This window comes from Oryctolagus cuniculus, chromosome 1 (genome assembly GCF_051225735.1).
Source record: "Oryctolagus cuniculus isolate XC-2025 breed Fujian yellow rabbit chromosome 1, ASM5122573v1, whole genome shotgun sequence".
Classification (NCBI taxonomy): Eukaryota; Metazoa; Chordata; class Mammalia; order Lagomorpha; family Leporidae; genus Oryctolagus; species Oryctolagus cuniculus.
Window position 1 is genome coordinate 224,937,520 of NC_142867.1, and position 17,518 is coordinate 224,955,037.

A 17,518-nucleotide genomic window follows, 5' to 3' on the forward strand; every position below is an offset into this window, starting at 1 on the left:
GCCAGGAGGCCAGTGGGGCTAGTTTAGTGCAACATACACTGATTTGAATTTATTTGAATGTGTTTACATTTGAGTGCATTTAAAATTCTGTGTCTTTCAATTTCCCCTTCACTCAGGACATGGTAATGCCATCCACTCACATTCACCAAATACCAGCTCAATTGGATGCTGTCCCAAAGCATCTGTCAAAAGACATGTAAAAGTTCTTTATTTTTCTGGCTTTTGTTTGTTTGTTTAAATATTTACTTATTTATTTGAAAGTCAGAGTTATACAAAAAGAGGAGAGGCAGAGAGAGAGAGGTCTTCCATTCAATGGTTCATTCTGCAACTGCCGGAGCTGTGCCAATCTTAAGCCAGGAGCCAGGAGCTTCTTCCAGGTCTCCCAAGCTGGTGCAGGGGCCCAAGGACTTGGGCCATCTTCCACTGCTCTCCCAGGCTGTAACAGAGAGCTGGATTGGAAGTGGAGCAGCTGGGACTTGAATCAGTGCCCATATGGGATGCCAGCACTGCAGATGGCTGCCCTACCTGTTACGCCAAAGTGCCAGCCCCTATTTTTCTGGCTTTTGAATCAGCAAGCTACTTTCCACTTTTCTGTAGATCTTCTTGTCTTCAGTAGTTCGGACTAGTCAGTTTGTCAGCACTGAGACCCACGAAGGAAAGGGGTACGTTTTGGCTCACGGTGTTGGAGTCCAAGATCTCGCAGGCCCACTAATGTGGCCTTCGCTGAGGCCGAGCGTGGATCACACCGTGATTCTGGAAGCAGAGAGAGCGTCTGGGCTGAACTCAGTTTTATAGCCACTCCTCTCTTGAAAATGAACTAAGTTCTCTGAGGCCCCCCGACAAGGCCTACCTCCAAAGCATCACAATCGGATTAAGTTTTCATCCTCTGGGCCCACCTTGTGGAGTAGCCTGTAAAGCCACTGCCTGCAGTGCCAGCATCCCATTTGGGCACCGGTTCGGGTCCTGGCTGCTCCACTTCCAATCCAGCTCTACTATGGCCTGGAAAGCAGTGGAGGATGGCCCCAGTCTTTGGGACCCTGCACCCACATGGGAAACTTGGAGGAAGCTCCTGGCTCCTGGCTTTGGGTCAGCACAGCTCCAGCCATTGTGGCCATCTGGGGAGTGAACAAGCGGATGGAAGACCTCTCGCTCTCCCTCGCTCTTTCTGCTTCTCTGTGACTCTGTCTTTCAAATAAGTAAATAAATCTTAAAAAAGGTTTTCATCCTCCAAGTAACATCAATTTACGATGTTGGGATTGAACGGTGTGGGAGCCACATCCTATTCACAGCAGTATTCTCTTACTGTGTGCGGAACATGCTCTTCAGATCTGGACTGTCTCTACAAAGCACAGCAAATGGTTCTAAATCAGATCAATAAATTATGGAGTACTTATTCAGTTGGCAAAGTAATACTGAGTGCTTTCTTCCTCTCCCAAAATCCGTTCTGGGGGAATCACTTAAGTGAAATGGAACGGTGGAGTTGAGGGACTTGCCAAACAAAATGGTCTCTGGGGAGATACAGTCTGTCTGGAACTCCAGGGGTGGACCTGGAGCCGAGAGGGCAGAGCCTGCAGCGCGGGTGAAGAGCTGATGAAGGGGGCAGGGAGGACAGGCTGGAGGACAGGCCTGGAAGGCCAGCTACTGCCTCCCCCAGGGTGTCCTCTTGGATAATCATTGCCTACCCCTTCTCCTGAGCAAGCAGCAGCAAGTTCAGCTCAGCAGGGAAGAAAAAAGAAGAGAAAAATGAAGAGAGATAGAGAGGACTCCCCAGAGAGAGTGGCTCTTCCCAGTGCTGCTGTTCCTAGAAATTCAAAGGAAATTCCTGACCAGAGGATGAATTCCTTCCAGAAAGGTGGTTCTGTAGAGCCTGGGGGTCTACGACTCTGGGCTTATTCTCTCCTCTTCCCCCTAAACACCACCACAGAGAGCAGCTCCACCAGGGAACCCGGGCTCACAGACCAATCTAATTAGCCAGCTGAGGAACGCAACACAGCACAGGGAGGTAGAAGATGGTGTCCACATCTGGAGCAAAAGTGCTGGCCTCAACCAATCAAGGACTGCATGGAAATGAACTCAACACAGCAAGGAGTGGAAAAATGTACCGCAAGAATGAGAAATCATGTTTACCACCTGAGTGAGGGCTAATGAATGTAAGGGAAGCTCCCCATATCTAAAAGGTTCGACTTGATGAGTTTTGACCTAGTGTAACCCCTGAGAAACCACTGCTACGATCAAGATATGAACTCCTCCATCACCCAGAGCTTCCTCCTGCCACTCTGACTCGGTCCATGCAGGCTGTTGTTTTTTATTTTTTTTTTTTTATTTTTTTTTTTATTTTTGACAGGCAGAGTGGACAGTGAGAGAGAGACAGAGAGAGAAAGGTCTTCCTTTGCCGTTGGATCACCCTCCAATGGCCGCCGCTGCAGCCGGCGCACCGCCATGCAGGCTGTTGTAACAGAATACGAGAAGGGGTGGCTTATTAACAACAGAAATGTGTTTCTTACAGTTCTGGAAGCTGGGCAGTCCAGGATCAAGGTGTCTGGTGAGGGCCACTTCTCTGGAGACAGTCGTCTTCTCGGTCCGCAGAGGGTCAGTGAGCTCCCTGGGGTCTCTTCTGCAAGGGCACCAATGGCATTCACGAAGGCTCCACCTCCCTCAGGCCCCACCTCCTGATGCCACCACCACAGAGATTAGGACTTCAGTATCTGAAATTTGACAGGATAGATTCAACCCAGAGCACCCTTGCAATCCATCCTTCTCTCCACCTCTGTCCCAAATAACCACTGATCTGCTTTCCATCACATAAAGAATTTTGTATGGATAAAATCACCTAGCTTACATTCTTTGTTTTCTGGTTTATTTCACACAGAATAATTTTGAAGTTCATCCATGTTATTGATAGTTTTTCCTTTTCATTGCTGAGTAGTATTCCATCGTATGGATATACCTCAATCTGTCTATCCATTTATCTGTTGATAAACATTCAGGGGGGATATTACAAATAATGCAGCTATCAGTATCTATGTACATGCCTTTGTTTAGATGTGTGTTTCTATTACTTTGGGGTAAAAATGGTAGAAATGGAATGGCGAGGTCCTGTGGTACACCTTTCCAAACCGGTTGTACAATTCTGCATTGCCACTAGCAGCGTATGAGAGCTCCGGCTGCTCTACCTCTTGCCAGGACTTGATTAGTTTTCTCATTTTTTTTAAAAATTTGTTTATTTATCTGAAAGTTTACAGAGAGAGGGTGAGACAGAGAGAGAGAAAGAGAGAGAGATCTTCAATCTGCGGTTCAATCCCTAGATAGCTGCAACAGGCATGCTGAGCCAGGCCGAAGCCAGGAGCCAGGAGCCAGGAGCTTCTTCCAGGTCTTCCACATGGCTGACAGGTGCCCAAGCACTTGAGCCATCTTCTGCTGCTTCTCCCAGGCCCTTAGCAGCCAAGACACAAACGTATAGGATGGCAGCATTGCAGGCAGTGGCTTAACCACTATGCCCCAGCTCCGGTCCCAGCACTTGGTTTAGTTAAATCGTTAATTTTAGTCATACTATCCAATTTGTACTGGCATCTCACAATTTTTGTTTGCCTGGTTTACCTTAGTCATTCTCATGTATCTTCTTTTGTGATGTGTCCGTCCCAATCTTTTGTGTCTTTTAAAATGGAGTTGTCTTTATTCGTGACTTATACAAATTATTGATCTCTTCTGCATGCAGGTCTCATCTGCTCTCTGTGTTGTAAATATTTGCTCTCAGTCTATAGATTGTCTTTTTCTTTTCTTTATTTTATTTTATTTTGACAGGTAGAGTTATAGACAGTGAGAGAGAAAGACAGAGAGAAAGGTCTTCCTTCCATTGGTTCACTCCCCAAATGGCTGCTACGGCTGGCACTGCACCGATCCGAAGCCAGGAGCCAGGTGCTTCCTCCTGGTCCCCGATGTGGGTACAGGGGCCCAAGCACTTGGGCCACCCTCCACTGCCTTTCCGGGCCACAGCAGAGAGCTGGACTGGAAGAGGAGCAACCGGGACTAGAACCCCGCGCCCATATGGAATGCTGGCACCGCAGGCAGAGGATTAACCAAGTGAGCCACGGTGCTGGCCCCACCTTTTTCTTTTCTTAATGGTGTTTTTGGAAGGGCAAAGCTTTCTCATGTTGATACGGTCCAATTTGGAAACCTTTCCATTATGGTTTGTGCTTTTTGTATTCTAGTTTTAAAGGATGTGCCTATGGGGCCAGCACTATGGCGCAGCAGGTTAAAGCCCCAGTCTGTGGTGCTGGCATCCCATATGGGCGCCAGTTCAAGTCCCAGCAACTCCTCTTCTGATCCAGCTCTCTGCTATGGCCTGGGAAAGCAGCAGAGGATGGCCCAATTCCCTGGGCTCCCCAACCCACATGGGAGACCTGGAAGAGACTCTTGGCTCCTGGCTGCAGATCAGCTCAGCTCTGGCCATTATGGCCATTTGGGGAGTGAATCAACAGAATGGAAGACCTCGCTCCCTCTTTCTCTCTCTCTGTAACTCTGTCTTTCAAATAAATAATTCTTAAAAAAAAAAAAAAAAAGATGTGCCTACCCTGGCACTGTGGCACAGCAGGTTAAAGCCCTAGCTTGCAGTGCCGGCATCCCACATGGACGCCTGTTTGAGTCCCAGCTGCTCCAGTTCTGATTCAGCTTCCTGCTAATGAACCTGGGAAAGCAGTGGAAGTAGAAGATGGCCCAAGTCCTTGGGCTCCTCCACCAGCTTGGGAGACCTGGAAGAAGCTCCAGGTTCCTGGCTTCAGATCAGCGCAACTCCGGTCATTGCAACCATCTGAGGAGTGAACCAGCAGATGAAAGACCTCTCTCTCCATTTCTCCCTCTCTCTGTAACTGTCTTTCAAATAAATAAAATAAATCTTAGGGAAAAAAATGTGCCTACCCTTAGATTGCAAAGATTTTCTTCACTATTTCTTCTAGTATCTAGTCTGTAATTTTTTTTCAGTTAAATTTTGTATATGGTATGAAGTAAGGATTGATGTTCTTTTTCTTCCCACCCAATTGTATATCCTGTAACTGCAGCGCCACACATTGAAAATACTCTCCTTTCGCTGTGACTTGGCAACTTTGTCAAAAACCAATCAATCATGTGGGAGGGGAGATGGGGGAGCGAGGGCTTCACCATTACAGAGCCTCCTCTGAAGGGGATGAAGGTGCTCTGAGGTTTGATAGAGATTGCACAGCACCGTGAATGTGCCAGAGGCCATGGAATCACACACCATCAAATGGTCCACTGGTCATTTATGTGAGGGTTTATTTCAGGGCCATCTACTCCGAACTCCTGATCTTTGCATCCATCTTTTCCCAACACCCACCTGGATTTATGGTATATTTTGAAGTCAAGTAGGGCGAGTCCTCAAACTTCGTTCATTTTTTTAGAAAGTGTGGCAGTTCTTCTCATTGGAGGATAATGTATAAACATACCTAGTGTCATTGATAGAAAAACAGGACACTATCGCTTTACACCTGTTTCGTGGCAAACACACATGCACACACAATAATGACAAGCGTTGACAGGATGTGGGAACACAGTCATTGCGGGTGGGAGAGCAGTCACACTGAGCATCCTCACACAGGTCAGAGGGGACATGCGTGACATGTCCATCACAGGCTGGTAGCAAGGAGTTGGAGAGGCCACCCCGCTGGTGGGCAGGTGCCTGCACTGACCACTTCCCAGGGAACTACTGTTACTGGAGAACGGCAGGGTCCTTGTCTTCACACAAGAAAGAATTGAGGCGTGAGACAGAGCGTAAGTAGAAAGCAAATAGCAAGGTTTATTAGAACAGGAACAGGGACATTTTTTTTTTTTTTTTGACAGGCAGAGTGGACTGTGAGAGAGAGAGAGACAGAGAGAAAGGTCTTCCTTTGCCGTTGGTTCACCCTCCAATGGCCGCCGCGGCTGGCGCGCTGCCGCCGGTGCACCGCGCTGATCCGATTGCAGGAGCCAGGAGCCAGGTGCTTATCCTGGTCTCCCATGGGGTGCAGGGCACAAGCACTTGGGCCATCCTCCACTGCACTCCCTGGCCACAGCAGAGAGCTGGCCTGGAAGAGGGGCAACCGGGACAGAATCCGGCGCCCCGACCAGGACTAGAACCCGGTGTGCCGGTGCCGCTAGGCAGAGGATTAGCCTAGTGAGCCACGGCGCCAGCTGAACAGGGACATCTTTAAGAATGGATGGGCACCTCTCTAGACAGAACCTGAGAGAGAGTGCCCAGTCGCTCAGACTGGGGGAGAGCGGGGTTACATGGTTGAGTGGAGAGAGTACACCTGGCTAGGCCAGGCAGTGCCTCAGCATAGAGGCAGAGGGCAGAGCACACAGTCTGGTTGAGGCCAGGGGTTTTTAAGGGGATGGGTCTTGTCTTCCCACATCTTCTCCTCCTGAAACAAAAGACTTTTTTGGAGGTAAATACGAAAAATTCCTATCTGAGATTTCCCCCTGAAGTTATCAGACAGGAGGAAGCCTGGCTGGCGTCTACCCCAGTTAGAGGAAGGATGGGCAGGACCCACTGGAGGATCAGGATCTGGAGCAGGATATTTTAAATGCAGATACTGGACTGCAGCTGGAAGATTATCAGGCAGAAGGGATGGGGACCCCCACCTGGCAGGTTGTCAGGTAGAAGGGGCAGGGCAGGATGCAAATACTGGGCTGCCCTGGAAGATTATTGGGATGACTTTGAGATGCATATGCTGGACCTAGATGTCAACTCTTCAGGCCTTTGTCACACACACATAAGCTCATATCTGACTTCCTACCTAACACTATCACCTGGAGAGACCACTCCTCAGGACTGCTGGGGAGTCTGAGGAGGCAGTGCCCAAACAGCAATCAAGGTGGCTGACCCTCAAGGGATGTCCCCCTTTCTCTGCCTACACACCCATCAGCCGAGGGAGGCACCAGCAGGAGCTGGAGGGAGGCAGCCGAGAACCCTAGCATGGGGGCAAGAGAAACTTGGACTGGAGCTCTCCCCATAACCCACAGCAGTGCTCCACCCAGCTCCACGATGGTCCTCCTCGTCCTAGTTCCCAAGGGATCGTCACTACTCTGACTCGAACACACCAACCTGGTAATGGCATCTCAGGCTGGAGGAATGGGTCCTGGCGCTTGGCCCCTGAGGCTGGAGACAGGGTGCCTGGCAGACAGCAGGAGCTCAATACGAATGCTGCTCTAGCACCTCTCGGACAAACCTTGCTGCTCTAAGCGGACTTCCCTCTGCTAAATCAAAACCTATCTTCCCATAACTCAGGGAAAACTAGTTAAGTCACTGTCAAAATAAAATTTTACAGAGCTTGAAAGGAAAAATAGCTACAGAATAAACACACTTAGAATGAAAGAAAGCACTTATAACCGAAACCAACAGTTCTCTATTCAGCCTCACTTTCGACTGGCTTCGCTGACCCCACCTCCACCTCTATTCCTAAAGAAAAACTTCTACTGTGATTTCTTCCTTAGGAATTTCGCTGCATGGTCCATATTTTGAGGTCTGCCAAAGTAGTGGCCACTCCTCCATACACATCTGGTCTTAATGTCTAAAAATGTTTTGTTTAAAGATTTTATTTATTCATTTTTGAAAGAGTGACAGAGAAGGGTAATTGATCTTCCATTCATTGGTTCACTCCCCAAATGGCTTTTGCGGTCCGAGCAAGACCGATCCAAAGCCAGGAGCCAGGAGCTTCCTCTGGGCCTCCCACATGGGTGACAGAGACCCAGGTACATAGACCATCCACCACTACCTTCCCAGGTGCACTAGTAGGGAGCTGGATCAGAAGTGGAGGAGCTAAGACTCAAATCGGCATTCAAATACGGGATGCCACTGTCGCAAGCTGCAGCTTAACACACTATACCACAACGCTGGCCCCAGTGCTATTAATTTTTTAAATTAAAAAATTAAACTTCAGGTGAAGTACAAGTGATAATCAACTGAATAAATTAATAAAAATACATACCTGAAAATATGTTCCTTAATAGAAGGAACACCATTTAGGGTGTGAACCAGCAGCGGATAGAAGATTCTCTCTCCCTTTCTCTCCTCTTCTTCTGTCACTCTGTCCTCCAAATAAATAAAATCTATCTTTAAAAAAAAAAACTTAATAGCCCTATTTTGTTCCTCTTCCATTTCTTTTCAACGGTTATTAACACTGCCACTAGCCAAAATCACAAAGACTTACTTTCTCTAGGCTGGATCTAATTTTTATTTCTTGAAAAAATAAGCAAGGGGGTAGAAATACTAGGCCCACAGGACCCACAGGTCAATTAAAGAGTCTTGTATTGCCTTGTCTTCTCTATGCAAAACAGTTTTACAAAATTCCAGTATTACCTGCTTGGTTTGGTTTTGTTTTTAAACCGTGTTGGAACAGCTCTAGAGCTTTCCCCAGTTCCGAGGGGAAGACAGGTTTCTTTGTAGTCTACTTCAAAATTGGGGGGAGGTGTCCTGATCCTTTTTTGTAATATCTCCTGAGGCAGAAACAAATCCCAGTAAGTATTCCTGGACTTCATCTCAGGCAGGTCAAACAGGCAGGTCTTTCTTTGCTCTTGGGTAGCTGCCACGAACAGCAACAAGGCACAATTTGGGGGCTAAAATCGCCCAGAAACCTTGCAAACACCCCCACAGCACATTTGTTGTGATGATGTAAAATCTATCTTTCCAAAAAGGGTACCCATCTATTTTTGTTTGATTTGAGAACAATCACAGTTTATGTCCATAAGTCCCTAAGAAACGGGAGAAAACATATGCTGGGGATCATGAAGTTTTTGATATTTAATAAAAGGATTCATGAAAATATTTATGAAAAGTGGTAATTTCCCTTTAAAATAAATTCAAACAAAAGAATAGTGTTTCAAAGTAAAACACAAGTATTAAGTAAGCACAAATGATAACAATTGTATGCTGGTATTGGAATAATAAAGGTTTTGGAAATATTGCTCTAGTTCATTAATTCATGTCACAAATATTTGTTGAGTAGCAGGCAAAGTTAGGTGAGTGCAAAGCTATTCAAAAGTTCCATATCATAGAGCTCATGGAATGTTCCATGAAGACAGGTCCTTTTTAAAAAAATCAAACACATTTTTTTTTTTAATTTGGAAGGCAAAGTTAGAGAGAGAGAGAGAGAGAGAGAGAGAGATCTTCCATCTGCTGGATCTTTCCCCAAATGACCACACGATAGCCAGGGCTGGGTCAGGCCAAAGCCAAGAGCTTGGAACTCCACCCAGGTCTCCCTTGTGAATGGCAATGGCACAAGTATTTGAGCCATCTCCCACTGCTTTCCCAGGCACATCAGTAGGGAGCTGGATTGGAAGTGGAACAGCCAGGACTCAGACTGGTGTTTATATGGGACGCCAGTATCGCAGGCAGTGGATGAACCTGCTGTGCCTGCCCTATGTGGTCAGACCCTTAATAACCACCTAGTCCAATTCCCTTCCTCACTCACTTTTACTGTCAGGGAAGCTGAGACTGAGAGAGCAAACAATGCACCTTGCTTGTGAAATGAATGAAGGAAGCCTGCCAGTTCTCCACCCAGGGCATCCATCACTATGTCTTCATCCCTCTGGAACCTGCCCTCTGCGGTCTGCTCCCTGGACTGTCATGAAGGTTCTGATCTAGCTCTTAGGGGAAATCGCCTTAGGAGAAGGGCTGCTTTCTATTCTCATCTCAGATTTCAACTCCTGTGACAAATACTGGTCAGTCTCCTGCCAGATGTACCCGCCCCTCCTTCTCTTTGAAGATGCTGCACCAGTGTCCATTGGAGGGAAGAATGAATTTTTATTTTAAAGATTTATTTATTTAATCAAAAGGCAGAGTTAGAGAGAGGCAGAGAGAGAGAAAGAGAGAGAGAGAGGTCTTCCATCTGCTGGTTCACTCCCCTGATGGTCGCAATGGCTGGAGCTGTGACAACCAGAAGCCAGGAGCCAGGAGCTTCTTCCCAGTCTTCCCACATGGGTGTAGGGGCCCAAGCACTTGGGCCATCTTCTACTGCTTTCCCAGGCCATAGCAGAGAGCTGGATCGGAAGAGGTGCAGCCGGGTCTCAAACCGGCGCCCATATGGGATGCCGGCGCTTCAGGCCAGGGTGTTAACCCACTGTGCCACAGCGCTGGCCCCATTTTTTTTTTTAACTTTTATTTAATGAATATAAATTTCCAAAGTACAGCTTATGGGTTACAATGGCTTCCCCCCCATAACGTCCCTCCCACCCGCAACCCTCCCCTTTCCCACTCCCTCTCCCCTTCCATTCACATCAAGATTCATTTTCTATTCTCTTTATATACCCCATTTTTTTTTAAGATTTATTTATTTATTTGAGAGGCAGAGTTACAGACAGTGAGAGAGAGAGACAGAGAGAAAGGTCTTCTTTCTGTTGGTTCACTCCTCAGATGGCCTCAACAGCCAGAGCTGTGCCAATCTGAAGCCAGGAGCTTCTTTTGGGTCTCCCACGTGGGCGCAGTGGCCCAGCTATAGATATTTCTTGGAGTCAGACATACCATTTTGATCCTAAACCTCAAATAATTATGTTGAAAACAAAAGAAATTGAAAAGGGGCCAGCACCGCAGCTCACTAGGCTAATCCTCCGCCTGCGGCGCTGGCACCCTGGGTTCTAGTCCCGGTCGGGGCGCCGGATTCTGTCCCAGTTGCCCCTCTTCCAGTCCAGCTCTCTGCTGTGGCCAGGGAGTGCAGTGGAGGATGGCCCAGGTGCTTGGGCCCTGCACCCTATGGGAGATCAGGAGAAGCACCTGGCTCCTGGCTTCGGATCGGTGCGGTGCACTGGCCACAGCGCACTGGCCGCGGCGGCCATTGGAGGGCGAACCAACAGTAAAGGAAGACCTTTCTCTGTCTCTCTCTTTCACTGTCCACTCTGCCTGTCAAAAAAAAAAAAAAAAGTAAAGAAAAGAAAAGAAAAGAAAAAGGATGTTCACTGTACCCTCTTCTCAGTTTTGTTGTGACACTAAAGCTGCATTAAACGAAGTCTTCAAAAGAAAAAACGAAAAAGAAAATAAGATATCCATCTACAGAGGGGAGACTGCTGGGAAGTACAAGCACATTCCTTAGGGATCGCAGGACTGTAATGATAGCTCTGTGTTTTGGTCATTGGTTTCTACCAAATTTCAGCCATACTATTGGAGTCATTCACCATGAAGAAGTTCAAGTGCTTATATTGCCTGGACTGCCTGCCTGCTGGTAGCACTTCTGTCTAAAGAGCAGAAACGGTTTCCATGGTGACAGCAACAGCTCCCCTTTGCACACGGCTGATGGATTCCTCAGGACCACTGGCTCAGGTATGTGTCGATTCACTGAGCCAAGGCAGGAAACACCACCTGCATACCAAGGCTTGAAATCAGATCCCGAGTTCCTTCCTGGATCCTTCCTCTGAGTTTACTGTGTGCATTTCACCTCTTTGAGAGAGCAAGTGCAAGAGTATTCTACAATTTACTCAAAGCACAGAGAGAGGTGCATCTCTGGGTGTTCCGACTGGGATGAAATGCCAGCTGCGGCAAGTTTTGAGAAAGAGCTTTGCAGTACTGCATCATTAAAGGGCCAGAGCGGGGCTGGTGCTGTGGCATAGTGGGTAAAGCCGCCGCCTGCAGTGCTGGCATCCCATATGGGTGCTGGTTTGAGACCTGGCTGCTCCACTTCCTACTCAGCTCTCTGCTATGGCCTGGGAAAGCAGTACCGGAAGGCCCAAGTCCTTGGGCCCCTGCACCCATGTGGGAGAGCTGGAAGAAGCTCCTGGCTCCTGGCTTCAGATTGGTGCAGCTCCAGCTGTTGAGGCCAACTGGGGAGTGAACCAGCAGATGGAAGACTCTCTCTCTCTCTGCGTCTCCTTCTCTCTGTGTAACTCTGACTTTCAAATAAATAAAATTGTTAAAGAAAAATAAAAATAGAGGCCCAGAGGGAGTCACTCCATGGCCCATCACGACCTACTCTGTCACTTCATCCTGGCATCCAGGACGACTAACGTCAGGGTCAGCTCTCAATGACAGTGTCCATGGAAATGTGCACAGGAGCCCGTCTGTGCTGCTGAACGTCAAGGAGATTGTGCTGTAGGTCAGGCACCAGGGCTGGAAGCTCATGGCGGGGGAGCTTAGGCATTTACGGTTGGATGGTGGGATTTTCCTCCTTAAAAGCTTTGTCTTCTGGCCGGCGCCACGGCTCACTAGGCTAATCCTCTGCCTTGCGGCACCGGCACACCGGGTTCTAGTCCCGGTTGGGGCGCCGGATTCTGTCCCGGTTGCCCCTCTTCCAGTCCAGCTCTCTGCTGTGGCCCGGGAGTGCAGTGGAGGATGGCCCAAGTGCTTGGGCCCTGCACCCCATGGGAGACCAGGATAAGTACCTGGCTCCTGCCATCGGATCAGCGCGGTGCGCCGGCCGCAGCGCGCTGGCTGCGGCAGCCATTGGAGGGTGAACCAATGGCAAAGGAAGACCTTTCTCTCTGTCTCTCTCTCTCACTGTCCACTCTGCCTGTCAAAAAATTAAAAAAAAAAAAAAAAAAAAAAAAGCTTTGTCTTCGCCAATAATGTCTATCTATAAATCTTTAAGGATCTTTCTGGAAGCATCTCCCTGGGGCGAATGTGTGCCAGCCTCCTTGCACAGAGCAAAGCCCATCAAAGTCAGTGAAACTGAAGAAAATGTTGGTTGAGTTAAAGAAAGTTGTTCTCATTTGCATGCACAGAGACCTGGAGGGCTCTGACCCCTCCTGTGATGGGCTATGATGTCGCTTTCCTTGACCATGGCAGGAAGCCCCTCCAGAGGACTGAAACAACATAGCAATTGGGCAAATCTTAGTCAAGTCTGGATCTTGCACTGAGTAAATTGTACTCAACACCAAAAAAGCATTCCCAGATTTCCCCTTTTGAGAGAAAGAGAGAGAGAAAGAAAGGTGAATTAACTTTGACAGGAGGTCCAAAGTCAGGTCCAGATGTTTCCAAAGATAACTGGCTCAAAGTCACTTAAGACAACTAAACCAAAGTCCAGAGGCTCTTTTCAAATGCATTTACTCTGGGTGGAAAAATCCCCAGAACAGAGAAAGTCAGCAATTTGAGCAGTTTCCTGGCAGCAGCTTCCACTGGCTTCCATTTGGGAAAGAGATAATCGGGGCCTCAACAGGTCTTTGGAACATCTATATTTATGCATAACCACTTCAAGGACATGTTCCCAAAACCATGTAATTGGAAATATTTTATATATTTTTTTCTTTCTGTCTTTTGCATTTTTTTTGAAAACAAAACTTCTACATTTGAGACTGAATAAGAACAATCACGAGATACTTCTGCAGGAAAGCTTTGTTATAGTCAAAGATCTCAAAACCACTAGTGAAAATTTTTGGTGCTCAAGACATTAGATGTTTGTAAGCAGGTAAGTGGTGTCTACTTGGGGGCAGTGCTGTGGTGTGACGGGTTAAGCTGCCACCTGCAACACGGGCATTCCATGTGGGCGCCTGTTTGAGACTAGGCTACTCCACTGCCAATCTAGCTCTCTGCTAATATTCCGGGGAAGCAGCAGAAGATGGCCCAAGTGCTTGGGCCTCTACACTTAGATGGCAGACCGGATGATGCGCCTGGTTCCTGGCTTTGGCCTGGCCCAGCCCTGGCCATTGTGGCCATTTGGAGAGTGAACCAGCAGATAGAATACCTCTTTCTCTCTCTCTCTCTCCTTCATCCTCTCTCTCCCCCTGTACCTTTGCCCTTATGATAAACAAGAAACCTTTTCTTAAAATATTGGTATTTATTTGAAAACTGTGTGGAGTTTGAAAGCATATTTTTTTCTTTTGTAAATGGTTTCACAATATTTCTCTAGGGTGGCACTGCTGGCATGCTGGGTGGAAGGATTCTTTGTTATACTGGAATATCTTGTGCATTTCAGGAAACTTTAGCATCGCTATGCCTGGACACAGAATCGTACAGTGATTGGGGTCTTGAGGGAGACACCTGCAGGCACTGTTGGCAGGCACTCGGGACACAGAAGTGGCATAGCCCCCACAGGGAACTCGCAGATACCTGACAGTTCACTTCTGGAAGGTGCCCCGGCACACCCTGGCTGAGTCAGCTAACCAGGTCAGGAGGGTGGAATTGCGCATGCCTGGTCAGCGGGCCCTGCAGTAGGAGTCGGAGGTGGCCCCACCGGTGTGGGGAGAAAAGACTGCTCCACAGAGAAGGGAAACGGCTCGGCTTTGTCTCTAATAACAAAATGTTGGATTCACCTTTGATCGCTAACAAAAGTGTTTTTGTTTTGATTTATTGACACTGTCTGTTTATGTCTTGGAGATGCAGAGAGACAGAGAGTTCCCAATCCCTGGTTCATTCCCCACATGCCCATGATGGCCAGGGCTGGGTGAAGGCCAAAGCTGGATTGGGAATTCAACGCACGTCTCCCATGTGGGTGGCAAGAACCCAACTCCTTGAGCCACCACCACTGCTTTCCAGGGTCTACACTGGCAGGAAGGCAGTGTTCTGGAGCAGGAGGCAAGCGTCCAACCCAGGCACTCTGATGAGGGACAAAAACATCTTAACTGGTGTCAACCGCGAGGCCAAATGCCCACCCTACAAAACAATTTTTAAAAACCTAAAATGCTTTTATTTAAAAATGCCACAGTAGCAGATCTCATTTGGAGCTGCTGTTTTTGCAGGATCTGGATGCTGGGCAGATGTGTGGACTGCGAAGAGGGCTGCAGCTGGAGCTGTAAAGTCTAGCCTGGGCTTAGTGTTGCAGGTATAGAAATTTTATAGCTTGGTTCCGAGTTGATTAGAGTCTAAGATAGGTGAGAATAAATCTAGATTTTTCCCTCAATCCAAATCCTTTGCCAGAGGGTTGGATGGTTAAGCACAAGAATGGAACAAAGAAAGTTCAGGGCTACTTTATCCAGGTAGAATGAGAATACTGAGTTCGCTGGGCACCAAGACACGGTGCCTCTTTCCCTTAGCTAGTCCATTCAGACCCTCAGGTCAACCCACCACATCCTCTTTCCAGATTCTCCGGTGGACCAGGTGAACTCTGCACAACCCGGATAGACTCCAGCTTCCCATCTCCTTGGGCTACCCATCCCCAGGTTACCTTTCAGGGTATGGACACTTTCAGACAGCTCTTGCTTTCATCTGTTCTGTTACAAGAATTGGTACCTTCACATTACATGATTCCAAAAGCTAACTTTCGTGTCTGTTTTACAGAGGAGGAAACTGAAAAGCTGTGAGAAGTGAAGTGACTTCCTGCATGCCGGGACGGGTACCCAGGCCCTCTGCACCACTGCTGCCCACACATTCATGTGCACATGAATTACCTGGGGATACTGTCAAAACTCAGATTCTGACCTGGGAGGTCGGGGGACGGTCCCAGATTCTGCATTCCTAATGGGTTTCCAAAATGCTGCTACTGCTGCTTTAGAAACCACACATTGAATGGTGAGTCTACACACCATGCACCAAAAGCATCAACCCTCCTAGGTTGGTGTTTTATTTGTAAAAAATGTTTATTTATATTTATTTGAAAGGCAGAGTTATGGGGCGGGAGATGAGATCTTCCATTTGCTGTTCGCTCCTCAAATGGCCACAACGGCCAGGGTTAGGCAAGGCCGAAGCCAGGAGTGTGGAACTCCATCCTGTTCTTCCACGTGGGTGCAGGGGCCCAAGCACTTGGGCCATCTTCTGCTGCTTTCCCAAGCACATTAGCAGGGAGCGGGACCCAAAGTGGAGAGCTGGGACTCAAACCAGTACCCATATGGGATGCAGTATCACAGGTGGTGGCTTAACCTGCTGCACCACAGTGCCGGCCCCAGGTTGATATTTTTTAAAAATTGTTTTATTGCAAACTAAGACACAGATACAGAAAACCAAGGAAATCAAATGTGTAGTGTAATGAATGATTGTAAGGTAAACACCACCCCAGTCAACAAACAGGACTTTGCTATCCAATCCAGAAGCCCCCTCCAAAGGCCCCATCCCGATCACAGCGGCCTCCCTGCCCAGCAGATGAGGCCACTACCCTGACTTACCAGCAGTCTCTTCTTCGCTTTTACATTTTTTTTATTTTCACATGTTGAGAACATCTATCACTAGACCCCCATAATCTTGCCTGTATTTCAAAAGGCCTATCTTTTAAGTCTCTCTGAATCTGAAGATTCCTCCTCCATCCCTTCTGTTTCCTTACAAAGTATCTTTTGAAGAATTCAAACCACTTAACCTGCAATTCCTGAGTTTGGAGTCTGCAGGCAACACTCTCACTGCAGCTCAACATACTCTTCTGTCCTTCGTTTTTCTGGCAAACTAATAGCTCGATTCAGAGGACAGGTCAGACTCAGGTTTGGTCCCTCTGGCAAGGCTGTAAAAGGTATTTGGCAAGATGATAGCAGATATGTAACATCGCGTTGTCTTTCTGTGGTCTTAGCAACTGCTGATGCTTAATGCCCATCTCCTTATTCAGCGCACCTGCAAAGCAGTGACGGCCTTTTTATTAATTTTCCATTTATACTTGGAATATTTTATTAAGAGATACTTCCCAAAATCTGCTATGTGGATGTCCAAATAATCTTTTTCTTTTTCTTTAAAGTTCAGTAAATGTAATAGAATGTTCTAGTGTTGGTCCTCCTGGGTTTATATTCTCATGGTATACTTTCAGTAAGTAGTTTCACTTTTTTTAATTTCAGAAAAGTTTTCTTGGATTCTATCTTTTAGCATTTGTTCCATTCCTCCCTTGCTTTGTTTTTTTTCCCTATATGTTTGATCTTTGCCTGTCATAAATATTTATCAATTTCCCTCAAATGTTATCTCCTCATTCCCTTCTTTAAACATATTTTTCTTCTCCCCATATTTTTACCTCCTAAGGCATTATCTGTGCTACGTTTCATTCTTATGTTCTTTCTCATTCAGTCTTCATTTCCAAAAGAATTTCTAATTCCTTCCTGAATTATGCTTCATGTTTTAATTTTCACAATTCTGATTTATGCCATTCTTTCATGGCTAATATCACTTGCTTAATGCATTTGGTTTGTTTTTAAGTAAGTTAGAGCTCTCATTGTCTATGTTACTCTGCTCCCTCTCAGTCCTTTTTTTCTTTTAATAACTTTGCATGGAATTTGGCCTTGATGCTTTTCTATGCTTTTTTTTATTTGAAAGGTAGAGTCACAGAAAGAGAGAGAGAGAGAGAGAGAGAGAGTCTTCCATCCACTGGTTCACTCCCCAGATGGCTGCAACAGCTTTAACTGAGCTGGTCTGAAGCCAGGAGCCAGGAACTGCTTCCGGGTCTCCCACGTGAGCGCAGGGGCCCAAGGACTTGGGCCATCTTCTACTGCTTTCCCAGGACACAGCAGAGAGCTGGATCGGAAGTAGAGCAGCCAGGACTACAACTGGCGCCCATACGGACGCTGGCACTGCAGGCTGCAGCTTTATCTGCTACGCCACAGTGCCGGCCCCTCTAGTGATTTTTATGTGAAGTATTTTCCTGACTTTTTTAGAAAGAGGATACTTCCTGGCCGGCGCCGCGGCTCACTAGGCTAATCCTCCGCCTAG

At 47.3% G+C, this 17,518-nt stretch overlaps 1 protein-coding gene across 1 annotated transcript in view; it reads right to left on the minus strand.

The window, feature by feature from the left end:
• Nucleotides 1–17,518, minus strand: part of FBXW2 (F-box and WD repeat domain containing 2) — an 82,844-nt gene that overhangs the window by 24,477 nt on the left and 40,849 nt on the right. Inside the window, exon 8 of the transcript XR_016211466.1 lies at nucleotides 2,505–2,705. The gene's annotated coding sequence lies outside the window, so the exon portion shown is untranslated. The remainder of the gene's footprint in view (nucleotides 1–2,504; nucleotides 2,706–17,518) is intronic.